This window comes from Nycticebus coucang, chromosome 11, assembly GCF_027406575.1.
Source record: "Nycticebus coucang isolate mNycCou1 chromosome 11, mNycCou1.pri, whole genome shotgun sequence".
NCBI classification, from domain to species: Eukaryota; Metazoa; Chordata; class Mammalia; order Primates; family Lorisidae; genus Nycticebus; species Nycticebus coucang.
The window spans coordinates 110,640,013-110,654,410 of record NC_069790.1 but is presented as its reverse complement, the minus strand read 5'-3'; the positions used below and the strand labels follow the sequence as shown (position 1 = coordinate 110,654,410).

Sequence of the window (14,398 nt, the reverse complement as noted above, 5' to 3'; positions counted from 1 at the left end):
ATTCCTGCTCAAAACTATTCAGTGGTTCTTCATTGTTTATAGATAGAAATAGATTCAAAAACCTTTGCTTGGCACTAGAGGCCCTCCCCAGTCCAGACCCAATCTAATTGTCTAAGCACATTTTGTGCTCACCATTGCCTAACATCTGTCCCCTGTCTGGGGCAGGGCGATCCCTGGGGAACCATCATGCCATGTGCCAGGTCCCTTCTTTCGTTCTCAGCCCTAAGCTGTCCTCTGCTCCCACACACATCCTGTCCTAATGGTGCTGTGGGCAGAGCTTGGCATTTCTAAGTCCTCTTCCACATCACAGCCTGGCTCCCTCGCTCCAAAATGCAAGACGCTTAGGTGGCAGGTCAGTGTCGTGGGTGCAGGTGCACAGGCCCCACACTCAGAACACCATGCACCTGTTTTAAAATCTGCCATCACTACCTCGAAATTCTCCATGGCTTTGGAATAAGGGGCCCCTTGTTCTCACTTTGTGCTGGACTCCACAAGCTACGTAGCTTGTCCCGAGGACAGTAACTATTCATGTGAGCAAATCAAACATTTCATTTAATTAAAGTGAAGACAACATTTTAAACACCTAGACCACCTTGTGTGACAAAGCGATCTTACACGCATCGCCTGGTCTGAAGCACCTCACAAACACGTGGGGGTAATGACCGTGAGTTCCAGAAGTTGTTATTGGTCTTGAGGCCTTTCTGAAGCAATTGAAAACATTTTCTGGTTCTCCTTTTAAATTCTGTGTTAATATTTTTCAGGCCTTCTTGCTCTGTAATACTTACCATAATAAAAGTTCCGAGTAGCCCAGATACTTGATATGCTGTTGGGGCTAAACTCTCCACTGTGCCAGGTTCCTAGGGCTGCCAAAAAAAGTACCACAAACTGGATTGCTCAACCAACAGAAATTTATTCTCCGAAACGTCTGGAGGCTACAAGTCCAAAATCAAGGTGTTAGCAGAGCCGTGCCCACTCTGAGATCAGCAGGGAATCCTTGTTCACCTGTTTCTTGCTTCTGATGATGTGCTGGTAATTCCTGGCACCCTTGGCTTGTAGACACAACACCCCCAAACCTTGGTCTTCATGTAGCATTCTCTCTGTGTCTCTGCCCTTAGCTGGCCATCTTCTGATGAGGACACCAGCCACAGTGAACTGGGGCTCCCCTTACTTCAATATGACTTCATCTTAAATTAACTTGGCCTTTAATTAATTACCTTTGCAATGAGCTAGGAGTTAGAACTTCAGCATCTTTTGTGGGGGGCTGGTGCTGGGAGGGGAGACACAATTAAACCCATAACACTTCCTTTGACCCCCCCCCACACACACTGTGAGTCATTAAGTCTTATAGATTCCAAGTCTGGAATGTCTTTTGAAACCAGTCATTACTGTTAATTATTGCCACTACTGAGGCCCAGGCCTCCCTGACCCTACTCTCTGTGCCTCTCTCTGCAGCAGTAAGGGCTCTTAAAAATCTGTATCTGGGCCAAGCATGGTGGCTCACATCTGTAATCCTACCATTTTGGGAGGCCAAGGTGGGAGGATCACTCGAGACTGGGGTTCAAGACCAGCCTCAGCAACATAGTCCAAGACCCCATGTCAACAAAAAAAAAAATACAAAAATTAGTCAGGTGTGGCAGCACACACCTGTAGGCTCAGCTACTTGGAAGCTGAATCAGGAAGATCACTTGAGCCCAGGAGTTTGAGGCTACAGTGAGCCCTGATCACACCATTGCGCACTGGCCTGGACAACAAAGTGAGACCCTGTCTCAAAGAAAAAACAAACAACGACTAAAAAATAAAACAAAACAAAACCCTGTATCCCATCAAAAATCCCTAACTTCTCATGAGCTTTGGGAAAATCTTAACATCCCAACTCTCTGACAAGTTTGCCCTACTGACCTCCCTCCGCCCCAGCCTCTGCCTCACCCCTCACACTCCAGGCAGACTGAGTCTCCCTCAGTTAAGGGCCATAATCTCTCATTCTTCAGACCTTTGTCCTGCCAGGAACACTTTGCTGACCTCCCAGTCTTTCAGGGTCTGGATTTCACACGGCTTCCCCCTTTCCCATGTGCTTCAGTGTCTGGACAGAATTAGCAGTCAGGCAGTGGCCACAGCCCTTGCTTCTCCACTGGGTAGCAAAGAGAAGCCAAAAATCATCAGCTCTGAAATTTCTGTTCTGCCCACTTCTTTTTTATTTTATTTCATTTTTTGTGGGGGGGGGTAGAAGACTATCTTTATAATAAAGTTATCATCTTTATACCCATCATAAAGATGAAGAAAAAAGCCTCAGAAGTTTAGAAACTTGTCCAAGGACATAGCTGAAGGCTAAAGTTTGCTCTGACCATAACATTATTCCATTATACAGGACCCAGTATAGAATAGAGTGTCCTTGCTTTGACAGTTTAGATTCCTCTGGTTGAGAAGGCTAACCCTTCATTGAGATGTGGGGCAGAGAGGTCCAGTGGGTACCCGCAGGAAGAACTAGTCCACACTATGGGTGAGGCCTCTGTCCCGATCCTCAGCTGTCCACTCCTGACTCAAAAGTCGTCACTCTGGATGCTGGCATTGGAGCCACTGGAGGGCTCGTCCAGGGAGGCAGCCTCAGCAGATGCAGCCAGCAGTCTCAGCTTTTGTTGTTTCTGGTACTTGACCCTGCAATTCTGGAACCAGACCCTCACCTGGTTCTCTGTAAGGTTGAGCTGGGCTGCCAGCTGTCTGCCCACTTCTTTAAACCCCAAAGGAAGGTGAGAGTTTAAGTCAATCCACACCATGAAGTGCGGGGGTATCCAGGGATAGAATCAAAGGAGGTGAAATCATCTTGTCTTGTAATAGGAATGTAGATCCCCTGTGGTGTTGTTTTGGAAATGCAAAAAACTAACAGAATTCATTTGAAATTATACTACACTGGACTAATGGGCTGTCCTTCCTGACCACACAGTATCCTAAGATTGAATTTCCTGGGGCTCAGGTAACCCTCTCAGTTACCCTTGTCATCACAGCATTGATCACACCATACCATAATTGAGAACACTGCTAAGCACACAGTAAACCCATTAAGGACTGCTGAATAAATGATGAAAAGAAAAACCAACTAAGTCACAGAAAGGTTACAAATTTGCTCATGGTCAGACAGCAAGTAGGATGTAGAGGCAGATGTTGAATCCAAGTGGGCCTGTCTCCAAGGGTCCCGTCCTTAAGCAACCGCCCAGTGGTGATGAGCACCAGTCGCCCAAGCTCTGGGTCTGTCTTCTCACAACTGTATTCTCAGTAAATACTTGTTGCAGGAATGTCTTGAATGGGAAATGAGGGAAATGAGGAGAAGATACTGAAAGAGAAAGAAAAGGAGAGATTGTCAAGGTAAAAGAAAGAAGATTGAAGTCAGAGAAGGAAGAGGAAAGAAAGGGAAGCGTGAAGGTAAAGAGAACATCTTGCCCCTCTGCCGAGATGCAGATGCTCGTACATTCTGGCCTTATCTGTACGAGGGGTATTTACTGAGCTTCTAGTAAGTGCCAGGCACCATTCTAGACACTGGGAATACATCAGTAAACAAAAGAGACAAGACTTTGTGGAACTTAATTCTAGTAGGAAGAATCAGACAACTAAAAAAGTGAACTTGAAAAACGAGTAAATACAATATATGATGTTAGAAGATGAAAAATGCTCTGCAAATACATGTAGATGTTGTAGAATAAGGATAAGGGCAAGGATTCTTATCTCAGAGTGCCGGACTCACAAGGGGTCCAGAGATACAAGTTCACAGGTGATCTGTGAACTTGAATGGGATGGGGACTAGGGGGAAATGACACCTTTAATCTTAAACCTTCAAATCTGACAGTAAGCAACCAATCACAGCAGCAATAGCAGTACCCGTGACTTTGTTACCAATCGAAATCGCAGCTATTGTATCCCATACTGAGGGTTGTTGCAGGTATCTTAAAGTATTGTTTACACTCTTCACTACTTTGTAACTATTGGGCCTGTGGTTAGATCTTGTTACTGAATGTATCAATAAGAAATATAGCTCAGGATAATTAGTTTCTTTTGTAGCCTTATGTGTCTTATTTAATGCATTTAAAAACATTTTTTTCTGGGAAGCAGTCTCCATACTCCACCAAAGGCCAAAGGAGTCCATGGGTGGGTAAAGGTTAAGAACACCAGATAAGGGAAAATGGGGTAATGGGGTGCGGGAGAGACAGTGGGGGTGACAGGACAAGCTGCATTATGAAATAGGGTGGGCAGGGCAGGTCTCATGCCTAACCCTCTCTTGGACCCAACCTGCTAATACAGGCTCTCTTTGGCCATCCTGTCACTGCCCTGGCTTTGCCCAGCCCTCAGACTCAGCCACCCAGGATGCCATCTTGCTAATCACCAGCATTCCCTACCATTCACTACCTTCCCTTCTCAGTGACATAGGATTTAACATTCAAAGTTTGGAATTGATGAAATAATGTCAAAAGAACACAAGAAAATTCAATAATACTAAAAGAAAAAGGAAAAAGAAACCCTTACTTGTTACGGTAGTTCTGCCTTCTATTTAAACATCCAACTCGACCAGACAAACTAGCTGGAATCAGCCAGGCTGTATATTTCTCCCAAAGAAAAGATAAGCAAATCAGCAGCTTCTGAATGCCGAGTGTATCACCCAGGGCAAATGGAATGTGCACTGAACATCCTGCCACATTCCAACGGAAATTCTTAAAAAGTTCAAATGCATCTCACACACACACAATCTTCAGAATTCTATGACAAAAGATCGTTTTGCTGAGAAATTTTACACTTTGAGCCTCTTGAAATATTTTTAAAAGATATGTATATGCGGACTGTCCAAGTATACAGGAAATCACAAAACTAAATTTTTCCTACTAGTAATTAAGATGCCGTTCACTGCAAGTAACGGGATGCCTACTAAAGGCATCTTCGTAAAGACAACACTCCTTTTACTAATAAGGCTGGCAGTGACGGTTCCAGGGTTAGTCCACCTCCTCACCTCCAAGACATCACTCTGAGCACTCCCCTCCCCAATAACTCAAAGCAGCCAATCCTGCTATAAGGCAGGAGTAGCAGGACTATGAAGGGGGATGGCCTGTCTCTTCCCGTGGAACACTCTTTTATCAGAAAGGAGGCATTTTCCCAGAAGCCCCCAACTTTCAATTTAGCTCTCATTGGCTAGAACTGGGTCACATGACCACAATTAACAACATGATTGGTTTGCCATAGTTGACATAGACCAATCATGATTCACCCCCTGGGGCAGGTGGATTGATGCCTAAACAAAATCAGAGGAAGGTGCCAAGCTGGGTAATAGCCAAGAACATGTGTCTGGAGTGAAAAGGATTCCATGAAAAAAGCTTAAGGATTCCATGAAAAAAGAACTCTGGTCTTAAAAATAAAACTAAACTGTGAAGCTATTGAAACAAAAGGTCTGTGAACATTAGCTAAAATTGATTTTTAAAACCCCACCAGGCCAGGTGTGGTGGCTCACACCTGTAATCCTAGTACTCTGGGAGGCCAAGAAAGGAGGATCACTTGAGCTCAGGAGTTCGAGACCAGCCTGAGTAAGAGTGAGCCTCTGTCTCTACCAAAAATAGAAGAAAAAAATAGCTGAGCATTGTGGTACATGCCTGTCTCAGGAGCCTGAGACAGGAGGATCACTGGAGCCCAGGAGCCTGAGGTTGCAGTCAACTATGATCACGTCACAGCGCTCTAGCCAAGTGACAGAAAGACTGTCAAAAAAAAAAAAAGAATTGCTCTGTGCATTCTATCACTTAATTTTTATATTCCCACGAGCCTTCAAAGACTGTTTAGAAATGCACCCTTTCCCATGGATTCAGTATGCATTTATTAAGTGCCTCCTCCCTATCCAGCCCTGCAGTGCTTCTGTAGCCTGAGCACCCTCATGTCTTCTGCCTTCCTCTTCTCTCACACTCATAACTTCTGCTAGTGAGGTCGACATTGTTATCCCACTCTTCAGGTAAGAAAAGTGAGGTGCAGAGAAATTAACAATTTCCCTATTTCAACCCAAACTTCCGATGTTCAGCCTTTGTTCTGCAGCTTCCATACCTTTCTATAGGTAAAACATTTAAAAAACAAAACAGGAACCTTTAATACTAGACAGAAAAAAAAATGTGTACAGTAAAAATAGGCCTAAACCGTGCTTTGCAAACAAGTGAAGATGACTTCTGGAGATGTGAGGGAGGGGCACAGGAATGGCTTCTTGAAGGCAACTGCAGGTGCACTGGGTCTTCACGGATGGAGAGGCTGTAGAGTTCAGGGCACTCTGGGCAGAGAGTCTGGCAGGTACAAAGACAAAGAGGCACAGCTATTGCTTAGGATACATGAGAGGCAAGAGTGGGAAATGAGATGGGGAAGGTAATTTTGGGCAGATCACCAGGGACCTGAGTGTGAGGTTAAGGTAATAAAGGTCCATCCACCCATTAAAAAATTAGTGCAGGTTGGGTGTCTTTAGCTCAGTGGTTAGGATGCTGGCCACATGCACTGGGGCTGGTGGGTTCAAACCCAGCCTGGGCCTGATAAACAAACAAACAAAAATAGCGGGGCATTGTGTCAGGTGCCTGTAGTCCCAGCCACTTGGGAGGCTGAGGCAAGAAGATCGCTTGAGCCCAAGAGTTTGAAGTTGCTGTTGAGCTATGACGCCACAGCACTCTATAGAGGGCAACAAAGTAAGACTCTGTCTCAATTAAAAAATAATAATAATAATTAGGCAGCAGTTCAAGTGGGAGCTAGGGAGAGGCTGAACCAGGTATTGGCAGCAGAAATGGAGAGGATAGGGAGGAGGAGAGGAGCTATCATGAAAAAAGAAAATAATAAGATGTGGCCAATTGCCCTGCAATAGTGAAGGAGCTAAAGGATCGGACGGTGGTGGTTTTTTATTTTTTGAAACAGAGCCTCAAGCTGTTGCCCTGGGTAGAGTGCCGTGGCATCAGCTCACAGCAACCTCCAACTCCTGGGCTCAAGCGATTCTCCTGCCTCCGCCTCCCAAATAGCTGGGAATACAGGCGCCCGCCACAACACCTGGCTATTTTTTGTTGCAGCCCTTATTGTTGTTTGGCGGGCCCGGGAGGGATGCGAACCCGCCAGCTCAGGTGTATGTGGCTGGTGCCTTAGCTGCTTGAGCCACAGGCGCCGAGCCAGGTGGTGGTTTTTTATTAGAAACTTTGAGAGATGAGCTCTATTTGGTGGAGGTGCCTAGAAGGCAGGTGGCAACACAGGACTGGAGCTAAGGAGACTGGATCAGTTCAAACATCAGCCTCAGCGACCTAGAGATGAGCTTGCTGAGAGCAAGCAGCAGAGAGAGGGAAGCTTAGACACACCCAGGCCATCGGGGAGGAGGGACACGGCCCCTTAAACAATTGGGTCTTCCCCTTCCAAGTTCCCTCCTTTAGCCACTCAGCTTCTCCTTCCACACCATTGGTTATTAAACATATCTGTGTAAATATGTTTACGGAGGGAGTAAATTTAAAATGCAGCTTCTCAGGTGCCACCTCAGAGTTACTGAGTAAGTTTGGGGTTCTGCCTGAGGAATGTGCATCTTTAGAAAGGCCCTTACCTTGGAGGAGTTTTGTCATAGGTGGGCCAAGGTCCACACTTTGAGAAATGCTTCCTTGTGAACTCTCCACACGTGATCACACCTCCTCCTAGGGAATTAGCCACTCAGTATACACGGATGACTCAAAACAGTCTCTATCTCCCATTAAAAACCCTTGGCGGGGCTCCAGTCCATATACCCACCTAGCAACTCAGCATCCCTCTCTGAATATCTCACAGGAAACTTAAACTCAACGTTTTCAAAATTGAACTCATTTTGTCCCCACACCTGGTGCGTGCAGAATAGAGCATGAGTTTCTCAGCTTGACTGCAAACTCGGGCGTTGTTCCCAAGCACCGCCTTGGCCTTGCTTTGCATGTTCAGCAATATTCTGACATCTTACGGGTCCTGGGCATGTATACCTTTCTGTCCTATTTGCTGTCCTCTGCCAGAGTTCATCGTTCTAGGCACAGATGTGCATCTCCCCTGCTCCCCAACACCCTCCTTGCTATTTAACCCTCTGTGCTATTTTTGCCCACGTGCATCTTTTTTTTTTCCTGCAGTTATCATGTTGTATTGTGCCCTTTGGGTGGTGGTTTCACTTTGAACTTGAGCTCCTTGAAAGCCAAGCCTCTGGCTTTTGTGCTCACAGCTCTTGTTATGGACTCTAGCATAGTATGCAGTCACTGGCCATTCAATGTGTTGATTTTCTTGGAGAAAGAAAGGAAAGAAAGAAGGAAGGCAGGAGGGAGGGAAGGAAGGAACAGAGGGAGGGAAGGAAGGGAGGGAAGAAAAGAGGGCCAGGCAGGGTGGCTCATGCCTGTAATCCTGGCACTCTGGGAGGCTGAGGCAGGTGGATTGCTGGAGCTCACAAGTTCGAGACCAGCCTGAGCAAAACTAAGACCCTGTATCTACTAAAAATAGAAAAACTGAGGCAAGAGGATCACTTGAGCCCGAGTTGGAGGTTGCTGTGAGCTATGATGCCATGGCACCCTACCCATGGCACCAGCCTGAGACTGTCTCAAAAAAAAAAAAAAAAAGAAAGAAAGAAAAGAAAAGAGAGAAGGAGGGGAAGGAAGGAAGGGACGGACGGAATAGGGATGTTGAAAGGGTATGTGAAGGGACAGACGTGACTCAAGGAGAATAAAGTGGATACAATGTCTGACTGATGTTTGCTTAGAGATCAAGCAGTGGAGGAGCGGAGGAAAGGCACCGGGTTTGGCATCTAAGAGGATCCTGAGCAGAGTCAATCTAACAACCCTGGGCCATAAGGGTTGGCCTCTTCAGGGTGCCACACTGGGTCAGGAGGAGGAAATCTTACAAGACAAACTTTATACAGCACTGAAATGCCCAGGCCCCTGACTGATCACTGAGCGGGGCTTACCTTAACCATAGGCTTTTTAAAAAGAGCACTCCTTAGCCTACCCCTCTGCCTTCCACCAGCCACAAGCTTCTCTCTGCACCATGTCTGTCTAGTTTGTCCAAGTTCAACCTGGAACACATCAGGCAAACCAAGCAATAATATCATCCACCTCCCCATCATCACAGAAATGTCTCTGCAGGGCTGGGTTGCTTCCCTGAACTGCTTTCCTCAGTGCAAATCCATCCTAGTTTGCCATTCCCATAACCTCCAGCAAAATCGCCCTGCCCCCTGTGAACCCACATTAGCTTCTTTTCACTCATAGGCTGATTCCATTTTTTTCCTCTCCCATACCTCCTTCTGCGGAGTGCTGTTACAGCATCGCTTTGCCTTTCCTGCACCCCTGTTCAGGTGTCTGATCATTTTTCTACTAGGAGTAGAAGCAGAAAATGATGTTTCCCTATTCCCCTGATTTTGCCAGTGTAATTTCTCCATGACTGCCATTTCCACAATCCGATTCCCTTCACCCCGCCAAGTCCCGCTCTACCCTTTGCCCTGAAAGCCATAGTTCATTTGAATGCAATATCTGCTCTTTCAAATTCTGAGTGTAATATCTTGTCACTGAAGCTTTCAATTAAAGAATCCTGTAGTTCTCAAACACCACTGTGTTACAAAATGTACTGTAAAAACCTATTGAAGGTTTACAGCAGGAATTCAAGGTAATTTCCTGAAACTAACCAAAACAATAACAGGTCTCTATTATATCTCGTTAGGAAACAGAATTGTAAGAGAAGAAAGGAGAGGGAGAAGGAATAAAGAATGTGTGGAAAAGATAGAAAGATAAAGAGAAAAAGAGAGAGAGAGAGAGAGACATAATCAGAAAGAAAGAGGAAAATGAGACAGACCTAGAAACCAAAAGAGGCAAGACCTCAAAAGACAGAACTTGAGAGAGTGACCTGCCTCCCACAGGCACGTGCTCACGACCACAGGCCCAGACACAGAAAATAAGGAGCTGTCAGGAAAAGGAGAGCAACACACCCCGAGTCAGATAAGACACATCCGCGCAGACATTGTGCCGTGAACACCTTGAGAGTAATAACAACACACACACGGGGACGTGTATGACAGCAGGAGGAATGTCTCCAAACTGTGGCCTTGGAGATCAGCTGATGCCGTGCATTTTCACAACCACAGCCACAAAGGAGGAAAAGACCCTTCCTTTGTTATTTGTCCTGTAAGCAAAATGAACTTGAAACGAGGTCAAAGCTTCCCATGTTTACCCTACTATCTCCTGAGAAAGATATAACTTTTGTAGAGAGGACACTGGCGTATGGTCAATAAATCCTTTTTCATTTTCTTGCCTTTGTTATTGTCTCTCAAACCACCCAGAAGTTCAATAGTATTTTGACAGCCTAAAGTTCCATGTACTGCAAAAATTTTGGTTTATTAAGTTTTGGTTAAAACTTCTTAGAACACTAAGTACTTTAGTGTTCTTATTAGGTAAATAAGATACGATGCATACTATCTCTAGCCAAAGGGCACAGCTCCTGGACCCCCTCATTGTCACAGCCCCGGGCCGCCGTGCCCTCTCTGCAGACTCCTGTCTAACCTTTCCCATCTCCACCTCTCAAGAAACTACATTTCTTTTAGGAGAAATTTAAGAGCCCTCCATGCTTCCCCTAATTACTCTCACCACAGTCACGGGTGTCACTCTTGCTGTTAAATCCAATGGATGCCTTTCTGTATTTACCTCGTGTGACTTCTCAGTACTGCCTGGCCTTGCTGACCACTCCTGGGGTGTTGAGGACTCTGCTGTCCTCCCACTTCCCTGCCCGCTCCTCCCTGGGGAGTTATCTTCCTCTTCCCATCCTTGGAGCGCTGGTGCTCCTCCGGGCTCCATCTCAGATGTTCTCCCCCCTTCTGCTTCAGTGGTGTTTTGCTGTTAGGTTTATACCTTGCCCCGACGTGATTGCAGTCCCCAAAGGAAAAGGAGACAATCCGTATACTCCGTCTGCCAATTCATGAAAGAAAACTCTAAACTCATTTCAGTAATATTTTTCCATCTGTGTGCTACCAAGCATGCTAGCTCACCTGAATGTTTTGCTGAGGTCTTGCATCCCACAAGTACAGCTTTGGATCTATATCTGGATGGCTTCATCGTGTTCCCTCCTCATGGGACTCTATTTCCCTGCCCAAGATGGTTCCAATCTTATCAGAAGGAGACCACCCTCAATGTTTCCAGTTTACACAAGCGGGAATTCACCTTTTAGGGAAGAGTATTCCAGAGAGTGAGACTGCCTAGGGTCACTCACAGCTAGACAGGAGGTGGGGCGAGGTTAGAAGCAAACACTAAACACTGAACAGCATTGAGCTGAGGTACAAGTATGCCATGAGCTTCCTTCCAGAAGCTGACAGTCCAGTCAGCAACTGTGGGGACTGGGCACCTATGCAGAAGTCAAGAGTCCGCCATCTAGGGTGGGGGTGTGCCACGGACAACACGGAGTGCCCAACAGGCAGGAAATGTTCTGTACATCTAGGGGAAGAAGAGGTAAAAACTGGGGGGCTGGTTACAGGGAGGTGTCCAGAATACTAATAACCACTTTTATTCATTCCCTTCTATGTGCCAGCCCTCTGTACAAAGCCTTTCTCAGGGGCTGTGGTGAGGACTGTATGAAGTTACTTTTACTGAGTTCTTGTTGTGCTTGACACGGGGGGTGTGTGGTAAATGGCTGCTGTTGTCCATTCTGGAAACATCTGAGCAGTACTTACCATGTGCCAGGCAATGTCTACTTAGCCAGGATACAATGTGTGGTTTCTGCCCTCATTGAGCTTGTAGGCTAGAAGTGCACTGTCCGATAAGGGTAGCTGCTAGCCAGCCACACACGGCTATTATAAGTAAAATTAATTAAAACTAAAAATTCAGTTCCTCGTCACACTAGCCACTTTTCATGTGCTTAAGAGTCACACGTGGCTGCTGTGACATCATTGCAGAAAGTTCTATTTGGCCAGTGCTGAAAAGGAACAGAGACAATGGGCAGTTACATACTCATATGATAAAGCCTACGACACTTATAAGCACAAGGGGAGAACATAACAATTACTATTATTATTCTCATTAAAATCAAGAAACAAGGCCAGGAACAGTGCCTCATGCCTGTAATCCCAACACTCTGGAAGGCTGAGATGGGAGGGTTGCCTGAGCTCAGGAGTTTGACACCACCAGAGGAAGAGCAAGACTCTGTCTCTACTAAAAATAGAAAAGTTAGCCAGGCTTGGTGGTACTTGCTTGTAGTCCCAGCTGCTTAGGAGGCTGAGGCAGGAGGATCACTTGAGCTTGGGAGTTTGAGGTTGCAGTGAGCTAGGAAGATGTTACTGCATTCTACCTGGGGTAACAGAGTGAGACTCTGTCTCAAAAAATAAAATAAAATAAAGCAGAACTTGAGGCTCAGAGCGGTTAAGTGATTTGACCAAGTTCACACAGCCAAGTGGAAGAGCTGGGATTTCAATCTCAATCTGTTTTACTCTCACACTATCTCAGGCTGTCTTATGAAGGGAATGGAAAAGAGCCAGGCACAGACAGAAACTGGTTAAAGAGAGAAGACTGAGGAAGCACCCCTGGTGGGAAAGCAATAGCTTGGGCAAAAGCACAGAGGCACAGATGGACAAGGCTGGCAGAGGGCTATGAGTAAACCAGTCTGGCTAGAGAGGCGGTGATTTGCTGAACTCATGTCCTTGCAAAGCTAAGTCAGGACTTGCCTGCCTTGATTAAAAGCCAAGGAGCTAAGAAACTCAGCCTCACCTACAGAGGTTGAGTCCTTCAAAGACATGAAGCAGGGGTGTGGTCAGACCCACATCTTATGAACTTGGCAGTATTCAGGGTGAACTGGGGCAAGACTAAAGCTAGGGAGGCTGGTTAAGGATTGCAAGGAGGATAGAAAGGGATGCATGACAAGTGTGAACCACTAACGCCAAGAGACCTGATCCTAAGAGTCAGCACCAGGTGACATTGAGCAACACACTTCACTTCTCTGGGCCTCATTTCTCCAACTCTAAAAGGGCAGGCTGGCCCAGATGACCTCTGAGGTCCTGTTTAGTAGTCCTGGTCGAGGATTCTGCAAGTGTGAAAGGCATTAGGCTGAGAGAAGCCACAGGAAAGACTGCAAAGTCCAGGATCCTCCTGAGATGAAGGGGTGATGATGTGCCACCAACCAAACCAAACAGCCTGTGAAAGGGCTTGTCTTTTTACAGGGGAAAGAGAGGGTGGGGAGGGGGTTATGCACACCAGGAAGGATAAGAAGTAGTGAGAAAACAGTGGGATAGGTTTTAAGAAAATCACACAGTGTTAGAGATCATTATTTCACACCCTGAAACGATACTGTTTCTGGACCCATGATCCACAGTAGGAAATACAATCTACCTCATAGTGAAACCAAAGGTTTATGAAACAATGGCTGCTCTTACTTAGTAAGAGTCATCAGTGGACTCTAATAGTTCTACCGGATTCCATTTCATTCTTTTAAAAAGCTGGTTGTCATTCATTGCATTTATTCTCTGTTCTCTTAGTGTGTCACGACCCACAGTTTAAAAAATACCACCTAAGAGGAGACTCAACAAGTCTTCTGAAGTTGGAGGAGGCTACCGGCATCCTAGCTAAACCTAGGGGGTAGCCGGAGAAGCGAACCCAGAGAGGACTTGGCCGGGAGCAGAGTTTGGGCGATTTAGCTGAAGCCCTGATTGGACAGAGGGCTGAGGAAATCAGGGAACCAGGAGCCCCTACCGGAGCGATGGAGGAGGGCCCCTCGGAACAGGGTAGGCGCCAGGAGGCCAAGGCCAGAGGGCGCGGATGTCGGACTCCGGCCGGAATTCAGCGACCGCCCCGGGGGCTGCGTTTGTCTGGGTGCGCAGGGACAGCTCCGGCGTCTCTAACCTGGTCAGGGTTTCCAAAGCTCCTCCACCCGCTCAGCCTCCCGCGGAGAGGCGTGCGCCCACTCCTCCCGCATTCATTTCGCTCCCACCTCGGCAAGCGCCAACCGGCTGCCAGAGGGCGCGACACTCTGCCGGCCGGTGCTGTCCTGCAGTCGCTGCCCCGTGCCCGGCCCGCGCGCGCACCCTCGCGCTCACAATCACACTCACACACACTCACACGCTCACACTCACGTGCACACACACGCTCACACTCACGCGCACACACACACGCTCACACTCACACACTCACCGCGCGCGCGCACACGCGCTCACACTCACACACACTCACGTGCACACACACCGCGCGCGCACACACACGCTCACACTCACACGCACAAAGTTCTGCCGCCGCCCCTGCGGACTCGCTCCCCGGCGCTGCCCCGCGGCTCGGCCTTCCCCGCCTCGCATCCGTGCCATCGGCGCTCGATTGCGCGCGGACTCCCTGGGGCTCTTCCCGGCTCGCCCGCCCGCCCGCCCGCCCGCCCGGCCGCTCCGCCCCGCCCCCGGCCCTCCTCCTCCTCCACCTCC

General features: G+C 47.3%; 1 long non-coding RNA gene across 2 annotated transcripts; it reads right to left on the bottom strand.

Moving 5' to 3' along the window:
- Window positions 1-762: 762 nt before the first annotated feature.
- On the bottom strand, window positions 763-14,266 carry LOC128560331 (uncharacterized). 2 transcript variants are annotated; one of them, XR_008372934.1, is made up of 4 exons: window positions 10,997-14,266; window positions 10,656-10,916; window positions 8,930-9,037; window positions 763-6,290 (listed from the first exon to the last, which is right to left on the bottom strand). It is a non-coding gene; the product is annotated as an uncharacterized LOC128560331 (long non-coding RNA). The 2 variants fall into 2 exon arrangements; XR_008372933.1 differs by lacking the exon at window positions 8,930-9,037 and having other exon boundaries at window positions 10,997-14,236.
- Between the last annotated feature and the right edge of the window lie 132 nt (window positions 14,267-14,398).